Source organism: Oncorhynchus masou, chromosome 6, assembly GCF_036934945.1.
Source record: "Oncorhynchus masou masou isolate Uvic2021 chromosome 6, UVic_Omas_1.1, whole genome shotgun sequence".
Classification (NCBI taxonomy): Eukaryota; Metazoa; Chordata; class Actinopteri; order Salmoniformes; family Salmonidae; genus Oncorhynchus; species Oncorhynchus masou.
Window position 1 is genome coordinate 8,494,940 of NC_088217.1, and position 22,228 is coordinate 8,517,167.

The following is a 22,228-nucleotide window of genomic DNA, read 5'->3' on the forward strand; positions in this document are numbered from 1 at the left end:
GGACTTCCTCCACCAATATGGTGGCGAAGGAGGCGAGGAGATGGGATGCAAGGAATCACAGAAAGACATATTTAATATAGTGTTGTTAGGGGACCACTACAAGGGTATAGAATAGTGTTGACAGGGTACCACTACAAGGGTATAGAATAGTGTTGACAGGGTACCACTACAAGGGTATAGAATAGTGTTGTTAGGGTACCACTACAAGGGTATAGAATAGTGTTGTTAGGGTACCACTACAAGGGTATAGAATAGTGTTGTTAGGGTACCACTACAAGGGTATAGAATAGTGTTGACAGGGTACCACTACAAGGGTATAGAATATTGTTGTTAGGGTACCACTACAAGGGTATAGAATAGTGTTGACAGGGTACCACTACAAGGGTATAGAATAGTGTTGATAGGGTGCCACTACAAGGGTATAGAATAGTGTTGATAGGGTACCACTACAAGGGTATAGAATAGTGTTGACAGGGTACTACTACAAGGGTATAGAATAGTGTTGATAGGGTACCACTACAAGGGTATAGAATAGTGTTGATAGGGTACCACTACAAGGGTATAGAATAGTGTTGACAGGGTACTACTCAAGAGCAGAACAAAAAACATTGTTCAAAAATAAAGATTATTCTATGCTGCTAGACAATGCTGTCAAACAGTCAAAATCAATATCAAGGTTTACTGTCAGTTAGAGACGGCATAGCCCTCAGCTTTTATCTTCATACATATTCCTCGTCTTTTCAGGTTGAAAGACACCATCACCTTGCCCACACACAACCCTCTGTGCAATGTCACAGTCAGAGAAAAATATCTAACCACTGGGCCACCTGCTGCCCCAGCTACCCTGCATGCAGTTAAGATACGTGTGTGATGTGTGTTGTGAGCCTTGTACCGAACGGAGAAGAGTGTCAAGGATGAAACATTAATGACGGTAGAAGAGCAACCAACGAGATGGAAAGTCACAGTAATAAGTTGAATGGAAACACTTGTTTTTTTGTAAATTTTTTAATACAACATTTCAACATACAGTGTCTAGTGTCATAAACAATACAATGCTATTAAAACACAGAATAATACCAAAAAATTATTATTTTTTTAACCATGCATTCTTTACTCAAGTATTCATACGTAAAAACGACCCTCTTTTCTAGGTTGTAAGTTCCCTGCGGTCGAGGACAATTGTCAGGTTTTCTGACTCTCTTTGCATTTCATCTCAGTGTATTTATTTATTACTTATCTCTCTATTTTCTCTCCTTCCCTCTTGTTTTTAAGCATGTTAATTGAATGTGTGTCTGATATATCCCAACTTGTTTAATTAAGTCAAACCCATTGCTTTTCACTGCGCTGGAGTTTGGCAACCATTTTTTGTTTAGCGAACCAGAGACATCCCTTATTGGTATTAGGAAGGTGGTGGGAAAACAAGTATTTCATTAACAGAAAGACACTTAAAAATGAAGGACAAAACACAGTAGAGAAGTTCCCCCTGAAACCATTATGATAAACATATTATTATTGTCATTATTATAATCATCATCAATACTATTACTAATTATTATTACGATTATCATTCCAGTTGTAAGGACTCATTTACTCATGAATGTAAAAACTAAATCAAGACTACATATTCTCTTTTAGCGAACAACAAAATATAGTACAATCTGCCCCTCAGAGCATAGGAAGCTTTCAGTCAGTGCCGTGTATGAATAAGAGATGCATTTAAGGCTGATTTGATTTGACACGCCAATCCCTCAATTTCCAATTGGCAGAAATGGAAGCTGACAAATGTAGAATCCAAAATGGAAGCTGACAAAAGTAGAATCCAAAATGGAAACCGACGAAAGATCAACAAAACAATGATATAATACAGATGACATTATGATATGATCATTCCTTTCTATGGTCCAAGAACCGTACCTAAACCGAAAGGCAGCTAATCTGTAATCGTTATCGAACCTAATTGATTGGAGTGTACTACTCCCTCGGCTTAAACAAAATGTATACCTCAGGACAGCTATCGGGTTCTAATTTCGAAGAACAATGTGTTTTTGTTGAATCCATATCCTTTGCAATACTGTTGCTAACATCTAAAATGTATCTGAAATACTGAAATGTAACCGACAGTTTAAAGATACGCTGTCAAACAAGGCATTTGAACAAGTTGTAGTGAAATGACCGCTAATTTCACCTTTTTACATCTTTGGTTGTTTTCTCCGTTAAGCGTTCACATAAATCAGGCCATCATATCCTCTTAATTGTGGAATCAAATGGAGATGTACACTTAATTGTGTTACGGATATGTAATTCACTCAGTATAACTAAACCTGATTCTTTGCTAGTCTAGTGACCTTAATGCTGAAGGACTACGCCATACATATACATATATATATATATACATACATACATACACATATATATATATAACAAACAAACAAACAAACAAAGGCCTGAAAGAAAATGTCCTTGTGGTGTCTACATATCTATGAATCTCAATCAAAAATCTGCATTAGTCTCTGTAACTGTCATCAGAAACTACACCTTTCTGTCTTTTAGTAACTACCAACTGTAATTGGGACCTACCAATATAAAACTACCAGTTTTCATTCTAAAATCAAACAGCAGAAGTGACTAGGTGATGTGTGGAGACGCAGAGGAGGTGTCAGCATGTTATTTACATATTAACCCAATAAGATACTGTATCTGTATTTCAAGGTGCTGATGGAAACGAGATTTACAACATGGTTCCAGATGAAATGTTTATCTAGTCAGATTAACACAACCAGTTTAGTCGACTATTATCCAGCTGTAGTGACAGGAGTCATTGTCTCAAAGGGCTGACAGTCAGACCTGACAGATGGACCCCATAGAGATGGTTAGAGAACTCTTCATGGATATAACCAATTTTTCTGCATGAAAATTGTGCTATCATAGATGCCGTAATTGGACAGATACAAAGATGAGTCCTCTAACTAACTCTATGATGGATACACATTTTACGGAAACCTCTGTTGACATTGACATGTAGACTCATCAAGGGGTAAGTGAAAGCATTAGAAAACCGATTATAACCGAAGCTCATCACTAAAAATAAAGCTATATATTATAAGGTATGGCAGCAGCAGTGCGCCAGTGTAACACATCATGATCCCCTCCGATAATTATACAGAGGATTAGAATTTCAAACGTGTGAAGAAGGACGAATTGTCTGGACATACTGTAGATAGACGGAGACTGGCTTTCATGATAAATGCACACTAAAAAAGCAACACTTGGTATCTTGCAAAAAACAAACTACATATGGATACATCATCATCCTCATTTTAGGGGGAGGAACATCATCATCATTATGCGTGTACATCATTATCATTATGCGTGTACATCATCATCATTAAGAGTGTACATCATCAACATTATGCGTGTACATCATCATCATTATGCATGTACATCATCATCATTAAGCGAGTACATAATCATCATTATGCGTGTACATCATCATTATGCGTGTACATCATCATCATCATTATGTGTGTACATCATCATCATCATTATGCGTGTACATCATCATCATCATCATTATGCGTGTACATCATCATTATGTGTGTACATCATCATCATCATTATGCGTGTACATCATCATTATGTGTGTACATCATCATTATGTGTGTACATCATCATTATGCATGTACATCATCATTATGTGTGTACATCATCATCATCATTATGTGTGTACATCATCATCATCGTTATGCGTGTACATCATCATCATCATTATGTGTGTTTTCTCATCACCACTCATTTTGGTAGTACACTTATCTAACCTGCATTGACCACTCACCTCCACCGGACATTACCTTACATTATTGCAAAGGGTCACTTTCAAAGTCAAAACTCAATGGGGAAAAACATGATGATACATTTGATAATATGTCAACAACAAAAAATCACTTGAAATAGGTGACCCATGAGAAAAGGTACATATTGAAGAATCAATTATCTACGCTAAGATTGAACAAATTGCAATACACTATTTATTTATTTCTCTATTTTTTTTTACAATTTGAGGCTGTATCAAAAACTTTGTAAAAAAATTAGATAGAGATTTTATCCACCATTTTGTTCAGTGTTTTCTGGTGATCTTGTTCTTCAGATCTCTCCTCTCCTCTCCTCTCCTCTCCTCTCCTCTCCTCTCCTCTCCTCTCCTCTCCTCTCCTCTCCTCTCCTCTCCTCTCCTCTCCTCTCCTCTCCTCTCCTCTCCTCTCCTCTCCTCTCCTCTCCTCTCCATCTCCTCTCCATCTCCTCTCCTCGTCTTACAATGACCTTTGAGTTGTGAATAAAGATTGTATCCCTTTCAGGACCTTCTAAATCACTCTCAACAGCAAATGAACTGTTTCCCGCATAAACTGTGAGAACAAGAGCATCATCATCACTACATAAAAAAATAATTACTCCTTGTCTAAAATAAACTGCAGGAGGCTTTTTCCACATCTGATTTACACAAACATTTTTTGAAGTATAAATACACTTAATATTATTTCAACAGGCCGATCGATAGCTATATACAGAAGACACATCGCATCACCATAAAGGCAACATGGCATTCAAATGGTCAATGTTATGATCATATTCGGATAAGGGAGCCATTTTAAATAATAATAATAATAATAAAAAGGGGATATTGTATTGTATTTCCCTCTTGAATGATTTTGGGTGGCTTCGGGATACCCAGGCAAGGTAAAAATCCTTGAGCTTCAAGTCAAAACTACACATCTGATAATAACTGGGCCAGGCTGTTGTAGAATCACAGTTGTCATGGTTGCCCTACGTGCTAACGTTAGCTAACGGTAATGTTTGCTTGTTTAGTCCTGACTGGGTCTACCTACTTGGTTTACCATTTCTTTCTGATCGAGGGAGAGATCCTGTCTGTCTGTCTGTCTGTCTGTCTGTCTGTCTGTCTGTCTGTCTGTCTGTCTGTCTGTCTGTCTGTCTGAACCATCCAGATATACAGTGGATTTAAAAATAAAACTAATAAAACAAACAACGTTTTATAAACAGATTTCTAATGATTTTTTAGGCCAACTTTGTTATGATCATCTTGACTAGACATTGTGTGAATAAGGATACAAATATACAATTAGTGTTAAAAGGCAAACCTTATTGACTCAAAACACTGACCCACCGCCCGACAAGCCACTGTGTTGTCTGTCTGGCTAGCTGCAGGGTTAGCTGCAGGGTTAGCTGCAGGGCTAGCTGCAGGGTTAGCTGCAGGGCTAGCTGCAGGTCTAGCTGCAGGGTTAGCTGCAGGGCTAGCTGCAGGTCTAGCTGCAGGGTTAGCTGCAGGGCTAGCTGCAGGGTTAGCTGCAGGGCTAGCTGCAGGTCTAGCTGCAGGTCTAGCTGCAGGGTTAGCTGCAGGGCTGGTGCAGATCCACATGATTATGATGTTTCTGTTTTTATTCATAGAACTCTCTCTCTCTCTATTAAAAACCTTTTATGCCTGCAGTGTGTTTGTTTATTATCTTCTTGTATTATTCAAGATAAAATAACATAAAAAGAGTGTTGTCAAGCAAGTCATTTGATTTCGTTTGAAGTCAGCCCCCCCCCCCAAAAAAAATAAAAAAATAAACAGAACCAAATAACTAAATTAAAACAAAAGCCCATTAAGTTTCAAACTGAGAAAAAAAAAGCGCTGGGACCAGAGGGGCGTGTCTTCCCAAACTAGCCATTCAGCTGTAGCCAATGAGACGACAGACTGAATAGTGTCCTTTTTGTGGCTACTGTCACCACGGCTAACATCTAGTTCTCCCTCCCATCTTTCCAATAACTTCAACTCAGACTCAATCAGATCACCCCATAACCCTCCCAACCCAAAATCCAAAGTTTGTTCCCACTTTGTCCTCCTCCTCCCACCCCTTATTTCCAAACAGACACTGGATTGAGACCGTTACAAGTCCCCCTGCTTCCCTCCTCCTTCTCTGGAGGAGCCTGCTAAACCCTTAGGGTGGCACGTAAGGTGGTGGGGATCTGTAAGGGGTCATGTTCTTTGGACGAGATCCTTTACCTTCCATGGGTGCGGTGAAGGGGGGCGGGGGCTGGTAGGGGGGAGCGTTGGGGTCCTCGTCCCTCAGAGCCGTGTACTCACCCAGAAGGTCTTGGTTCAGGGGGTGGTCTCTGGACTGGCCATGTTAGGGTACTCCGGTGGGGGAAGAGGGGGTTTCTCCTCCTGCAGGATGAGCGGCATGGAGGAGGACGGGGGCGGCTTGGAATCGTCAAGCTCGTCTGCAAAGATTATGGGCACACCCTTCTTGATGAAGGTAGCCTGATCCTCAATGGTCAGCTTGCCCTTGCGCTTCTTGCGGTAGCAGATCATGGCGATGATGCCAGCGATCAGCAAGATGGCCGCCACCACCACGGCCGGAATCACCGTGTGGAGGTAGACGTCGTCTGTGCTCTGGCGTCCGGTGCCCAGTGCCGGCGTGACAGCTGGGGGGATAGGGATAGTGATTTCACCAGGCGGGACAAACATGTAGTTCCGGCAGGCACCCGTTCCTTTGACCTTGATGCTGATGGGTATGAAGTCCGGTTCCATGGCGGAGATGAAGGTCTGGGAGGGCCTTCCCTGGGCATCAGAGATCCTCCTGGCCATGGTCTGAATCTGCTCCTTGGGACATGGGTTCTGCTGGAGGCTGTTGTTGGTCCACTCCACCACGATGGATCCCTTGGTGATGTTCCTCAGGGTGACCGTGCTGCTGTTGCGGTCACCGAACGAGTACGCCAGCTTCTTGATGAGCAGAATCTTCTTGTGGATATCATTGGTCACCAGGCGAGGTTCTCCGTGTAAGCGGGCCTGGAACAGGACCGGGGACTTATCGTTGGATGCCCAGCGGTTCACACGGACCTCAAAGGCGTCGATCGCGTTCAGACCACCCTTATCGGTGGCCTGCATGAAGTACTCATGCTTTCCAACGTGAGTTGAGTCTGGAAGACCGTATAGCAGCTGGCTTGTGCTATTAAACTGTATCCAGGAGTCATCCCCGACAACTTCATTGTGGTTCATCCTCAAGGTCAACCTTAGTTTGTCTGTTGTACCGTCCTCCTTGTCAAAGAACGTATCGGATGGGATCTTCACTTCAAAGTATGTGCCCACGAAGGCATTGACCTGATCGATGGGGTTGCGGAGATCTGGTTTCTCGTTTCTTGGGTCAGGCACGATGGACGAAGGGGTGGTGCGCCTGGCTGGTTTGGCTGTGGTGGTCTTGGACTCCCTTGGCATCGGAGTGGTCTTCGGTCTCTTTGGTTTCTTGGTTGGCTTTCTGGTGGCAACTGTGGTGGGTGGAGGGAGTGTCGGTGTAGCTTCCACAATGGTATGCCTAGTCATAGTGGGTTCAATGGAGATGGTACTAGTGGACTCCATCACTCTGGTTGGCAGGGGTGCACCCTGAGTGGGAGTGTGGGCATATGAGTCTCTGACACGAATCGTGGGCTTCATGGGCAAGGGCACAGGCCCTCTCATGGGTGGGGCAAAGCTGTCTGTGGGGGCAGCAATGGCAGGTGATGACAGGGTGGGTACAATACGAATAGGGGGCTCGACAACAGACATTGGGGGAAGCACAACAAGAACCGGGGTAGGAGTATTGTTGAGCTGGCGCCTCACCCGTTTGGGGATATGAGGCTTCTTGTTGGCGATGTGCCAACCGACCACAGGGTATCCCAGCTGAGCAGACATAGTGCCTTCTTTCGCTGGCGCCTGGACGCTGCTGATGTTGGGGACATTGCTCTGGTCCAGGGAACAGCCCAGCTTCCAGGATAACAGGGCTCCGTTCTCCACCACCTTTTTGGCATTTCCCGGTCCGGCCATGAAGGCGGACATGTCGAACAATCTGTTGTTGACCACGGGAAGTATCTTCATGTGCTGGAGCTCCACGCCAGAGAACTTCTTCATCTTGCCCAGCAGCTCCACCCTCTGCCTGGAGCTCATCTTGGTGAGGTCGGCGTCCAGAATCACCGTGAGTACCGTCACCGGCTCCTCTGTGCCGCAGACAAACGGCTTGACCTCATTGTTGGATGCTGACTGAATGGCTAGCTGGATCGGGTCCACATGTTCTTCTGGGTGCACCTCGATGGAGAAGATGTCCTGGCTGCCGTTTGATGTGGAGACGGCGATGTAGTGGACACCCTTGTCCTCCTCCAGTGGTAGACCCTGTAGGATGTTGCTTTTCCAGTGTAGCCATGCTGGTAGCGTCTCCTTGCCTGACTCAGTTATCTGGGAAAAAAAACAAACAAAGATAAACAGAGTTGATAAGTCTCTCTTGTTTTGATGAATAATTTAAGCTAGAATACAAGAAAACAACAACAACAACAAGCGAAATAATAATTTTACGCCCACTACATTTACCATTTCTGTTCTACCCACAGCATGACTACGTCTTTGATGATACAACTGGTTTACAATTCATTATGATACAGAAGAAGAACATAAGAGATCGAATCTTGGCTTGTTTTGATCTTTTTGGTTCATAAATAACATTCGGATAAAAATTGGATTTTTTAAAAACAGCTATTGTGCAAAACAAAATCTATAAATGTTGAGGCAATCATTAAAAATGTACAACGCTGTTAATTAACACAACTTCAACTTTCCGATTCGTGCAAATCTGGCCTGATTGACACATAGAAGTAGGCCTATAGGTTAACTGGCCTGATTTACACATAGAAGTAGGCCTAATTTACACATAGAAGTAGGCCTATAGGTTACCTGGCCTGATTTACACATAGAAGTAGGCCTATAGGTTACCTGGCCTGATTTACACATAGAAGTAGGCCTATAGGTTAACTGGCCTGATTTACACATAGAAGTAGGCCTATAGGTTACCTGGCCTGATTTACACATAGAAGTTTAGTCCCATGAACATTGACTGGTAAGAAAGAAGGGAACAAAGAGGAGCATGTTTCAGAGGCATCAAACTCAGGGGACATACTATTGTCTAGAAGTATGTTTCAGAGGCATCAAACTCAGGGGACAGACTCTCTTCTAGAAGCATGTTTCAGAGGCATCAAACTCAGGGGACAGACTATTTTCTAGAAGCATGTTTCAGAGGCATCAAACTCAGGGGACATAATATTGTCTAGAAGTATGTTTCAGAGGCATCAAACTCAGGGGACAGACTCTCTTCTAGAAGCATGTTTCAGAGGCATCAAACTCAGGGGACAGACTCTCTTCTAGAAGCATGTTTCAGAGGCATCAAACTCAGGGGACATACTATTGTCTAGAAGTATGTTTCAGAGGCATCAAACTCAGGGGACAGACTATTTTCTAGAAGTATGTTTCAGAGGCATCAAACTCAGGGGACAGACTATTGTCTAGAAGTATGTTTCAGAGGCATCAAACTCAGGGGACAGACTATTTTCTAGAAGTATGTTTCAGAGGCATCAAACTCAGGGGACAGACTATCGTCTATAAAATATACAAGACACAGACTGTTTTAGACACGATCAATTCAAATAAGACTATATTGAATTTAGCCATTTGTGCATGAAACCTCTAGGCATGTTATTTAGATGGTACCTAAGCTACAGTATAACATCAGAAATAAGACTTGGGATGCACATTGTCTAATACAGCTAACACAAGAACTTAGCATAGCCAATTAGGCATTTAGAGATATTATATTCGTTCCAGGAATCTGACAGGGAAATATATCACAGGGGAATGACAAAGCATTCAAATAAATAAAAATTAAAAAAACAACTAATGCTTCCTCTGATTCCCTCCTCGCTCCAAACAACAAGTTCATTTTGCGGATGAAAAATCGTATCGTTGATAAATTATGTAGAGCCCAGCATTCCCAAGATGGATCATTAATGGTCTAACCAATACACAGCCATCACCAGGGACAGGAAACAGCAGCTGGGCTTTTTACAGCGTTCAGTCCCTCAACCTCCTGCTTTTAGACACACACAAATGGACAGGCGAATACGCACACGCACGCACGCACGCACGCACGCACGCACACACACACACACACACACACACACACACACACACACACACACACACACACACACACACACACACACACACACACACACACACACACACACACACACACACACACACACACACACACACTAACACTCCTCCACCTCCTACCGTTGCATTTGACAACTATGGTGATGGGTAAAGAGGTGATGCATCCAAAAGCCTTTGGCTGATATCACCAGGAGATGATGTGATGATGCCTGTGAAGTGTGTGTGTGTGTGTGTGTGTGTGTGTGTGTGTGTGTGTGTGTGTGTGTGTGTGTGATGATGAATACACAGCAGGAGGCAGCTGCTCTGCCCCCCTTTCTCCCCACTTTAATAGTGAAGTTAATTAAACCAGGGGGTTGTTAATCTCATCAAAGACACTAACTATAGTGTCCCCGATGGCACCCTATTCCCTATAATGGTGCCTTACCTCTGACCAGGGCCCATAGCCACCCACTATAGGGAATAGGGTGCCATTTGGGGATTCCTCCGCTAACTGTTTGATGAATAGTGTACTGATTTCTGCTCGTAGCCCCAAAACTCACCGTCAAAACCCACGGTGACTATCAGCTTCTCTGACTGTTAGCTTCTCTGACTGTCAGCTTCTCTGATATCTAACACCGCATGGGGAGAAGAGGAATCTACGACGTGATGGAGGAAAAAGAGGGATGGAGGGACGAGAACTAGATGAGTGAGGGGGGGGGGGGTTCTATCACCCAAGGCATCGGGCCTAATCAACATCTAAGTATCTAAGACATCCTTTAACTGTTTTCATTAATGATATCCTCAGCCCTCGATCAATCCACACCACCATAATTTAGGTATAACGGATTTGATATTCAGGAGCCACCAGGGAGGGAAAAGACACCCATGGTCACAGCCGTGTCGACAGCCAAACAGATAACATTCATATGAAAGAGAGAAGGACTGACTGACTGGGCATGTTTTTGTGATATGATTTGGTGAAGGACTGAAATGTAGAGAGGGAGGGTGGGACAGAGAGGCTGAAACAGGGAGGGAGGGAGGGAGGGAGGGAGGGAGGGAGGGAGGGAGGGAGGGAGGGAGGGAGGGAGGGAGGGAGAGGCTGAAACAGGGAGGGAGGGAGGGTGGGAGGGAGAGGCTGAAACAGGGAGGGAGGGAGGGTGGGATGGAGAGGCTGAAACAGGGAGGGAGGGAGGGTGGCACAGAGAGGCTGAAACAGGGAGGGAGGGAGGGTGGGACAGAGGCTGAAACAGGGAGGGAGGGAGGGTGGGACAGAGAGGCTGAAACAGGGAGGGAGGAAGGGTGGGACAGAGAGGCTGAAACAGGGAGGGAGGGAGGGTGGGACAGAGAGGCTGAAACAGGGAGGGAGGGAGGGAGGGTGGGACAGAGAGGCTGAAACAGGGAGGGAGGGAGGGAGGGTGGGACAGAGAGGCTGAAACAGGGAGGGAGGGAGGGAGGGAGGGAGGGTGGGACAGAGAGGGTGAAACAGGGAGGGAGGGAGGGTGGGACAGGGGCTGAAACAGGAGGGGAGGGAGGGAGGCAGGGAGGGAGGGAGGGAGGGAGGGAGGGTGGGACAGAGGTTGAAACAGGGGGGAGGGAGGGAGGGTGGGACAGAGGCTGAAACAGAGGGGGAGGGAGGTTGGGACAGAGAGGCTGAAACAGGGAGGGAGGAAGGGTGGGACAGAGAGGCTGAAACAGGGAGGGAGGGAGGGTGGGACAGAGAGGCTGAAACAGGGAGGGAGGGAGGGAGGGTGGGACAGAGGCTGAAACAGGGAGGGAGGGAGGGAGGGTGGGACAGAGGCTGAAACAGGGAGGGAGGGAGGGTGGACAGAGAGGCTGAAACAGGGAGGGAGGGAGGGAGGGAGGGTGGGAGAGAGGCTGAAACAGGGAGGGAGGGAGGGTGGGACAGAGAGGCTGAAACAGGGAGGGAGGGAGGGAGGGTGGGACAGAGAGGCTGAAACAGGGAGGGAGGGAGGGAGGGTGGGAGAGAGGCTGAAACAGGGAGGGAGGGAGGGAGGGTGGGACAGAGAGGCTGAAACAGGGAGGGAGGGATGGAGGGTGGGAGAGAGGCTGAAACAGGGAGGGAGGGAGGGAGGGTGGGACAGAGAGGCTGAAACAGGGAGGGAGGGAGGGTGGGAAAGAGAGGCTGAAACAGGGAGGGAGGGAGGGTGGGACAGAGAGGCTGAAACAGGGAGGGAGGGAGGTAGGGAGGGACAGAGGCTGAAACAGGGAGGGAGGGAGGGTGGGACAGAGAGGCTGAAACAGGGAGGGAGGGAGGGAGGGTGGGAAAGAGAGGCTGAAACAGGGAGGGAGGGAGGGACAGAGGCTGAAACAGGGAGGGAGGGAGGGTGGGACAGAGAGGCTGAAACAGGGAGGGAGGGAGGGTGGGACAGAGAGGCTGAAACAGAGAGGGAGGGAGGGTGGGACAGAGAGGCTGAAACAGGGAGGGAGGGAGGGACAGAGAGGCTGAAACAGGGAGGGAGGGAGGGACAGAGAGGCTGAAACAGGAGGGGAGGGAGGGAGGCAGGGAGGGTGGGACAGAGGCTGAAACAGGGGAGGAGGGAGGTTGGGACAGAGAGGCTGAAACAGGGAGGGAGGGAGGGACAGAGAGGCTGAAACAGGGAGGGAGGGGCTGAAACAGGGAGGGAGGGAGCATAGGGAGGGTGGCGAGTTATTGGCACAGCTGATTCTTTCCACTGGAAAATGTGAGTGAAAGAGATGAGAAGAGAGGAAGAGAGGGACTCTGTTAGAGTGGTAGCTAGGCAGGCAGACAGTCGGATGTTTATGAGAGACTTGTCACTCTCCAATCGAGCCCATTTGAAACTTTTAAACATTTATACCACTGTATTCTAGTGCTGTTCAGCAGTAGAGTGATAGTATTCTGTCCTGGAATACAGACTGTTCTTGTTTTACTTTCCACTGTGGGAAACTGTGGATCATGGAAAATGATATCTAGGCTGTGTCTGGAAATATTCTGATGATGTCAATACTGAATAATCACAGAATGATAAAAACACCCTGTGAGGGCAATTTCAGAAAAAAAATATGGTTTGTCACTAAAATGTAGTGATCCATTCTCACGCACGCACACACACGCACGCACGCACACACACACACACACACACACACACACACACACACACACACACACACACACACACACACACACACACACACACACACACACACACACACACACACACACACACACACACACACACACACACACAACTGAGGAGCCAGAGAACGAAAGAGAGACGAGAGAGAGAGACGAGAGAGAGAGACGAGAGAGAGAGACAGAGACGAGAGAGAGACAGAGACGAGAGAAGTGTAACTTGCTTTGGCAATGTAAACATGTTTCCCATGCCAATAAAGCTCCTTGAATTGAATTGAGAGAGAGACAGAGAGGGAGAGAGAAACAGAGAGAGAAAGAAAGAGAGAGACAGAATGAGAAAGAGAGACAGAATGAGAAAGAGACAGGCCCCCAGTTCACTCTAGTTTCTCTCCCCCTCGGGTAAATCAACAACATTTGCTTGCAGATACTCTAATAAATAGTTATTCAGAAGGAGAACGAGGAGAAGCTGGCATTAGTTCAACTCCTGTAGTGACGAAGAGAAAGACAATATGGAAGGATAAGGGAGAGAAAGACAATGTGGAAGGAAAAGGGAGAGAAAGACAATGTGGAAGGAGAAGGGAGAGAAAGACAATATGGAAGGAGAAGGGAGAGAAAGACAATATGGAAGGAGAAGGGAGAGAAAGACAATATGGAAGGAGAAGGGAGAGAAAGACAATATGGAAGGAGAAGGGAGAGAAAGACAATATGGAAGGAGAAGGGAGAGAAAGACAATATGGAAGGAGAAGGGAGAGAAAGACAATATGGAAGGAGAAGGGAGAGAAAGACAATATGGAAGGAGAAGGGAGAGAAAGACAATGTGGAAGGAGAAGGGAGAGAAAGACAATATGGAAGGAGAAGGGAGAGAAAGACAATGTGGAAGGAGAAGGGAGAGAAAGACAATGTGGAAGGAGAAGGGAGAGAAAGACAATATGGAAGGAGAAGGGAGAGAAAGACAATGTGGAAGGAAAAGGGAGAGAAAGAATAATGGGGAAGGAGAAAGAAAAGCTACTGAGTACATTGAAGACGTTAGAGCTTGACGTCTGCAGAATAGCACACACAGAATAATAGTGGGTTATAAGTGGTCTGTGTCCTGTTCTCTGCTAGCTGGCCCTGTCACTGAGATTGTCCCAAATGGCACCCTATTTCTTATTTATTACACTCGTTTTGACCAGGGCTCATATGCTCTTGGTCAAAGTAGTGCACTATATAGGGAATAGGGTGCCATTTGGGACACAAACACAGAGTGAACTAAGATGACTGGAGTAAACTAAACTCCCCTTCAGTGTACCCATCCTGTCAGACCCACAGACTAATGCTGCTTCGCCTCAGGAATGACTCACTGTCAGTGAAACTCTTTCTGTTCTGGTCTGTTGTGTTCTGTACAGTAAATAAGAGACTTCTAAGAGAAAGACAGAGACAGAGAGTGCGTGTGTGTGTGTGTGTGTGTAAATAAAATACTTCTCTCTCAGAGTGGTTGCAGCATCACAGTGTCAATACAGATTGGCGAATAGCTATGGAGCAGATAAACAACAAATAAATAAAGAATTGAACCAGATGTACTTACCTTCGTGATGTAAGTGGAAGGAGGTGTACCACAACAACATTCAACGATACACACACACACATAGGCACGCACACACACAAACACACGGACACACACGGATACACACACACACATAGGCACGCACACACACAAACACACGCACACACACGAACACACACGGTGAAAGTTCAGTGAAAGTACTGGCCACCCACTTGGGAGCCAGGCCCACCCACTTGGAAGCAGGTCATCCCCATTAACCCCCCCCTCAGACGATCCTGCAGGTGAAAAAGTTGGACGTGGAGGTCCTGGGCGGGCGTGGTTACAGGTGGTCTGCGGTTCTGAGGCCGGTTGGAAGTACTTTCAAATTCTCTTAAAAGAGAATTATGGTCGAGAAATGAACATTAACTTCTTGAAACTCCCCATCCCGGATCCGGGTTTGAGCCTCAGGCTCATTAGCATAACGCAACGTTAACGATTTCTGAAAATCGCAAATAAAATGAAAATAATGCGTCTGCTCTCAAGCTTAGCCTTTTCTTAACAACACTGTCATCTCAGATTTTCAAAATATGCTTTTGAACCATAGAAATTGACTAATTTGTGTAAGAGTATGCAAAGCTAGCATAGCATTTTGAGTAGCATTTAGCACGCAACATTTTCACAAAAACCAGATAACCAAATAAATAAAATCATTTACCTTTGAAGAGCTTCTGATGTTTTCAATGAGGAGACTCTCAGTTACATACCAAATGCGCAGTTTTTCCTGAAAGCGTCTGTGTGTAGGAGAAATCGTTCCGTTTTCTACATTGCGTCTGGCTACCGAAACGAACCGAAAATTCAGTCACCTACAATGTAAAACTTTTTCCGGATTAACTACATAATATCGACCGAAACATGGCAAACGTTGTTTGGAATCAATCCTCAAGGTATTTTTTCACATATCTCTTCATTGATATGCAGTTCGTGGAAGCTTGCTTTCCTCTCTGTATCCCATGGAAAAATACTGGCAGGTGACTTTTGCGCACCAATTTCGGCGCAGGACACCGGGCGGACACGTGGTAAATGTGGTCTCTTATGGTCAATCTTCCAATGATCTGCCTACAAATACGTCACAATGCTGCAGACACCTTGGGGAAACGACAGAAAGGGCAGGCTCATTCCTCTCGCATTCACAGCCATATAAGGAGACAATGGAAAACAGAGCCTCAAAAATCCTGCTCATTTCCTGGATGCCGTCTCATCTTGGTTTTGCCTGAAGCTCACGTTCTAGGGCACGCACAGAAAATATCTTGGTAGTTCTGGACACGTCAGAGTGTTTTCTTTCGAATGCTATCAATTATATGCATAGTCGAGCATCTTTTTGTGACAAAATATCTTGTTTAAAACGGGAATGTTTTTCATCCAAAAATGAAATAGCGCCCCCCAGAGCATCAACAGGTTAAATTATCTGGCAACATTTCTGGAGGACATTACTGCAGACAGCATGGCAATAGCTCCCTCAAAACTTGAAACATCTATGGCATTGTGTTGTGTGACAAAACTGCACATTTTAGAGTGACCTTTTATTGTCCCCAGTACAAGGTGCACCTGTGTAATGATCATGTCGTTAAATCAGCTTCTTGATATGCCACACCTGTCAGGCGGATGGATTATCTTGGCAAAGGATAAAATACTCACTATTAGGGATATAAACAAATTTGTGCACAAAATTTGAGTGTAGACAGTTGACATGATAATCGTAATGTGGAATTCCCCACATGATTATGTTAGTGGTAGGTACCCTGCTAAGTTTCTATGCAGAGGGGAATCAAAACCTAACAAATGAGAATGGATGGAAGGACGGACGGAGGGAGGGAGGGACTCTGACTGGTACGAGCCACTCTGGATGGAATGATTTGGCTACATCTGACCAGAGAACTGAGAGACTCAAATTTTCCATTTTTATCTCGGGTCCTTCATCCATCCTACTAATAGCAGTTTTCTGCTGCCACACTGCCAAGCCTAATTAGGTTTCAATGTGAGTCTTTGTGTGTCAGAATAGAGGGGTTTCAGGGAAACTGAGAGGAATAGAGAAAAATAGAGTCATGCTGCCTGGTTGCCATCGTTGGAGAGGAGGGGAGTAGAGCACCACCCGGGAAGTATAGACAACAGGGATATCTTTCTCCATTTATCAGAGACAGTCCTGCTGCCTGGTTGCCATCGTTGGAGAGGAGGGGAGTAGAGCACCACCCGGGAAGTATAGACAACAGGGATATCTTTCTCCATTTATCAGAGACAGTCCTGCTGCCTGGTTGCCATCGTTGGAGAGGAGGGGAGTAGAGCACCACCCGGGAAGTATAGACAACAGGGATATCTTTCTCCATTTATCAGAGACAGTCCTGCTGCCTGGTTGCCATCGTTGGAGAGGAGGGGAGTAGAGCACCACCCGGGAAGTATAGACAACAGGGATATCTTTCTCCATTTATCAGAGACAGTCCTGCTGCCTGGTTGCCATCGTTGGAGAGGAGGGGAGTAGAGCACCACCCGGGAAGTATAGACAACAGGGATATCTTTCTCCATTTATCAGAGACAGTCCTGCTGCCTGGTTGCCATCGTTGGAGAGGAGGGGAGTAGAGCACCACCAGGAAGTATAGACAACAGGGATATCTTTCTCCATTTATCAGAGACAGTCCTGCTGCCTGGTTGCCATCGTTGGAGAGGAGGGGAGTAGAGCACCACCCGGGAAGTATAGACAACAGGGATATCTTTCTCCATTTATCAGAGACAGTCCTGCTGCCTGGTTGCCATCGTTGGAGAGGAGGGGAGTAGAGCACCACCAGGAAGTATAGACAACAGGGATATCTTTCTCCATTTATCAGAGACAGTCCTGCTGCCTGGTTGCCATCGTTGGAGAGGAGGGGAGTAGAGCACCACCCGGGAAGTATAGACAACAGGGATATCTTTCTCCATTTATCAGAGACAGTCCTGCTGCCTGGTTGCCATCGTTGGAGAGGAGGGGAGTAGAGCACCACCAGGAAGTATAGACAACAGGGATATCTTTCTCCATTTATCAGAGACAGTCCTGCTGCCTGGTTGCCATCGTTGGAGAGGAGGGGAGTAGAGCACCACCCGGGAAGTATAGACAACAGGGATATCTTTCTCCATTTATCAGAGACAGTCCTGCTGCCTGGTTGTCATCGTTGGAGAGGAGGGGAGTAGAGCACCACCCGGGAAGTATAGACAACAGGGATATCTTTCTCCATTTATCAGAGACAGTCCTGCTGCCTGGTTGCCATCGTTGGAGAGGAGGGGAGTAGAGCACCACCCGGGAAGTATAGACAACAGGGATATCTTTCTCCATTTATCAGAGACAGTCCTGCTGCCTGGTTGCCATCGTTGGAGAGGAGGGGAGTAGAGCACCACCAGGAAGTATAGACAACAGGGATATCTTTCTCCATTTATCAGAGACAGTCCTGCTGCCTGGTTGCCATCGTTGGAGAGGAGGGGAGTAGAGCACCACCAGGAAGTATAGACAACAGGGATATCTTTCTCCATTTATCAGAGACAGTCCTGCTGCCTGGTTGCCATCGTTGGAGAGGAGGGGAGTAGAGCACCACCCGGGAAGTATAGACAACAGGGATATCTTTCTCCATTTATCAGAGACAGTCCTGCTGCCTGGTTGCCATCGTTGGAGAGGAGGGGAGTAGAGCACCACCCGGGAAGTATAGACAACAGGGATATCTTTCTCCATTTATCAGAGACAGTCCTGCTGCCTGGTTGCCATCGTTGGAGAGGAGGGGAGTAGAGCACCACCCGGGAAGTATAGACAACAGGGATATCTTTCTCCATTTATCAGAGACAGTGTCAGGATTTGGCCAGGGTTGTTCCAGTTGTTTGTCAGTAGATGTCCCCATTGTGCTTTTTGTCCCTGTGTTTTTCCCTTGACCCCCATTATTGTTTGCACCTGTGTCTCGTTTCCCCTGATTGTATTTAAACCCTTTGTTTCCCTCAGTTCTGGGCTCTGTGTTTGTATGTTAGCACCCTGCCCTAGTGTTCTGTGTGCTCTTGTCGATTCCGGGTAACGTTCTTGTGGTATTCTGTTTTTTGTTTTAGTTTAGTTTTGGTGAGTTTCTTTTTAGATCTTTTTGTGTTTTTCCTTCCACCTTTTGGATTTGCCATTTTTTATTTTTAGGATTTTTTCTTCATTAAATACACCGTCTTAAGTACTGCTGTGTCTGCCTCATCTTCTGGGTTCTGCTGTCTATTCGTGGCTCAGTTGGTTAAGTGACTGTTTCTCACTCCGGAGACCCAGGTTCGAAACCGGGTCCTGACAGAAACACAGAGCCAAAAATGAACCCAGAGGCAGCCAGTTCCCAGGACCTTTTTGCCACGCTGTCCCACCACCAGGAGACTGTCCAACGCCACGAAGCCGCCCTGGTTCAGCAAGAGGCCTTAATGGCAAGACATTCTCATCTTCTGTCGGAGATGCTGACTTCCATTAAGCAAATGTCTGATCGACTTACCCCGGCAACAGTTCCCGTCCCAGTACCTCAAGTTCACGTACCCATGGCAGTTAACCCCCTGGCTGAACCTCGTCTTCCACCTCCCCAACGGTTCTCAGGTGATCCAAGTGCTTGTAAAGGGTTTCTCACTCAATGTTCTCTCTCCTTTGAGCTGCAACCCTCGTCGTTTCCCACCGACCGGTCTAAGATCGCATATATCATCACCCTGCTGTCGGAAAAAGCCCTGGCCTGGGCTACTGCTGTGTGGGATGCCCATAGTTCCTGCTGTGCCAGCTACTCTGCCTTTGCTGAGGAATTCAAACGAGTGTTTCAAGGCCCAAGCAGTGGTTCTGACTCAGCCAAACAGCTCCTGACTCTCCATCAAGGTTGGCGCAGCGTGACGGACTATGCCATCCAGTTCCGCACAGTAGCAGCAGCGAGTGGCTGGAACAACGAGGCGCTCACGGTGTGCTTTCTGAAAGGCCTTTCCGACACTATCCAAGATGAACTGGCCACTCGGGAACCACCGGACAATCTCGAGTCCCTGATCAAGTTGGCCTCACGCATTGACCAGCGTCTGAGAGAGAGAGAACTCAACCGTAGACCTCTAGCCCCTATCAGTCCCAGCTCCGAGTCCCCACCTTTATCATCACTGGCTCCACCGGAACCCATGCAGATTGGACGCATCTCCCAGGCTGAGAGAGACCGCCGGATGAGGGAGCGACGCTGTCTATATTGCGGCAAACCGGGCCATTTCCGTTCCACGTGTCCCGGGCTCCAGGGAAACGCTCTGTCCCGTACAGACCGGGGGGAACTGTAACGGGAAACATAACCTCCTCCCATCCGTCCAACTCCCGTCTGCTCATTCCAGTCACCCTCTCCTGGGACAACCACAAGCTTCACCTTCAAGCCTTGGTAGACTCTGGAACCGCAGGTAACTTCATGGATGATGTCTGGGCGAAGGAGAATGGCGTTCCCTCTGAACCTCTAAGTGACCCCATGAGGGTTACTACATTGGATGGAAGCCCTTTGGGATCTGGACTTGTCACTCATGTCACTACCTCCTTGAGACTTTCAGTTTCACAACACCAGGAATTGATGAACTTTCATTTGATCTCCTGTTCCGAGTTCCCTCTCGTCCTTGGATACCCCTGGCTTCACAGCCATAACCCTCACATCGACTGGTCTGTGGGCACTATCAAGCAGTGGGGTCCTACGTGCCAAGCTACTTGTATTTTCCAGAAATCCCCGAGTTCTACTCCCGAGTCTTTAGAATCCATCGACCTGACCCGAGTTCCCGAGTGTTACCATGACCTCAAACTGGTGTTTAGCAAACAGAGGGCCACCATGCTACCACCCCATAGATCTTACGATTGCCCCATCGACCTGTTTCCGGGCACTTGCCCCCCAGGGGTCGGATCTTTTCCCTATCTCCACCCGAACGAGCTGCTATGGATACCTACATCAAGGACTCTCTGGAAGCAGGCCTCATGCGTCCATCCACCTCCCCGGCGGGAGCAGGGTTTTTCTTTGTGGCCAAGAAAGACGGTGGGTTACGTCCTTGCATCGACTACCGGGGACTCAATGACATAACCGTCCGTAACCGTTACCCGCTACCCCTTATGGCCACAGCCTTCGAGCTGCTCCAGGAAGCAGTTGTTTTCACTAAGCTTGACCTGCGGAACGCATACCATCTTGTGCGGATCAGACCTGGTGACGAGTGGAAGACCGCTTTCAACACGCCTACTGGTCACTATGAATACTTGGTGATGCCCTTCGGCCTGACCAACGCCCCAGCGGTGTTCCAAGCGCTCATAAACGATGTGCTTAGGGATATGCTTAACATATTTGTGTTCGTTTACTTGGATGACATCCTCATCTTTTCGAGCTCCCTTCAAGAACACACTAAGCATGTCAGACAAGTACTCAAACGCCTCCTGGACAGCCATCTGTACGTTAAGCCGCGAAAAATGTGAATTCCATTCATCCCGAGTACAATTCCTGGGATTTGTAGTGGAACCCGGTCGAATCCAAATGGACCCTAGGAAGGTAGGGGCGGTAGCGGATTGGCCCACCCCCAAATCCGTTAAGGATGTTCAGCGTTTCCTGGGCTTCACAAACTTTTACCGCAAGTTCATCAAGAACTTCAGTTTGGTGGCAGCTCCTCTCTCAGCTTTAACCAAAGGTGGCAATGCAAGGTTTTTTGGGGAAGAGAAGCTGAGACGGCCTTCCAAGGACTCAAGCAGCGCATCCTCTCTGCTCCCATCCTGATACTACCGACTACGGATGAACCATTTGTGGTGGAGGTAGACGCATCAGAGGTTGGTGTCGGAGCTGTCCTGTCTCAGAGGGGTGAAGACAAGAAGCTTCATCCGTGCGCTTTCTTCTCACACCGGCTTACCCCGACTGAGAGGAACTACGATGTGGGGGATCGTGAACTCCTAGCGGTTAAGATGGCATTGAAGGAATGGAGACACTGGCTCGAGGGGGCTTCTCACCCGTTTCAAGTGCTTACGGACCACAAAAATCTGGAGTATATCCAGCAGGCGAAGCGATTGAACTCTAGACAAGCTAGATGGTCTCTTTTCTTCAATCGATTCCAGTTTATCCTCACCTATCGGCCCGGGTCGAAGAATCTCAAACCGGATGCCCTGTCCCGAGTCTACGCTCCTGCCATTCGAGATGACACGGACATGCCTGTCCTTCCTGCTGCTAAGATTGTGGCTCCGATCTCGTGGCAAGTTGAGGATACCGTGAGACGTGCTCAAGCTAGCGAACCGGACCCTAAAGGAGGCCCTGCCAATCGGTTGTTTGTCCCCAAGGCAGTGAGGACTCAGGTCCTTCTGTGGGGGCACTCCTCTCGCCTCACCTGTCATCCGGGCGTAGGTCGCACCTTGGAGTTCATCCAGCGTAAGTTCTGGTGGCCTACCATAAGAGAAGACGTTGCCACTTTCGTCAATGCCTGCCCCGTGTGCTGCCAGGGCAAATCTTCTCACCTCCGCCCTCAAGGACTCCTTCACCCTTTACCTGTTCCCCACAGACCCTGGTCCCATATCTCATTGGACTTTATTACTGGACTTCCTCCATCCCATGGC

At 46.9% G+C, this 22,228-nt stretch overlaps 1 pseudogene; it reads right to left on the reverse strand.

Annotated features, from left to right (window-relative positions):
- Positions 1–999: 999 nt before the first annotated feature.
- Positions 1,000–22,228, reverse strand: part of LOC135541326 (dystroglycan 1-like) — a 90,238-nt pseudogene continuing 69,009 nt past the window's right edge.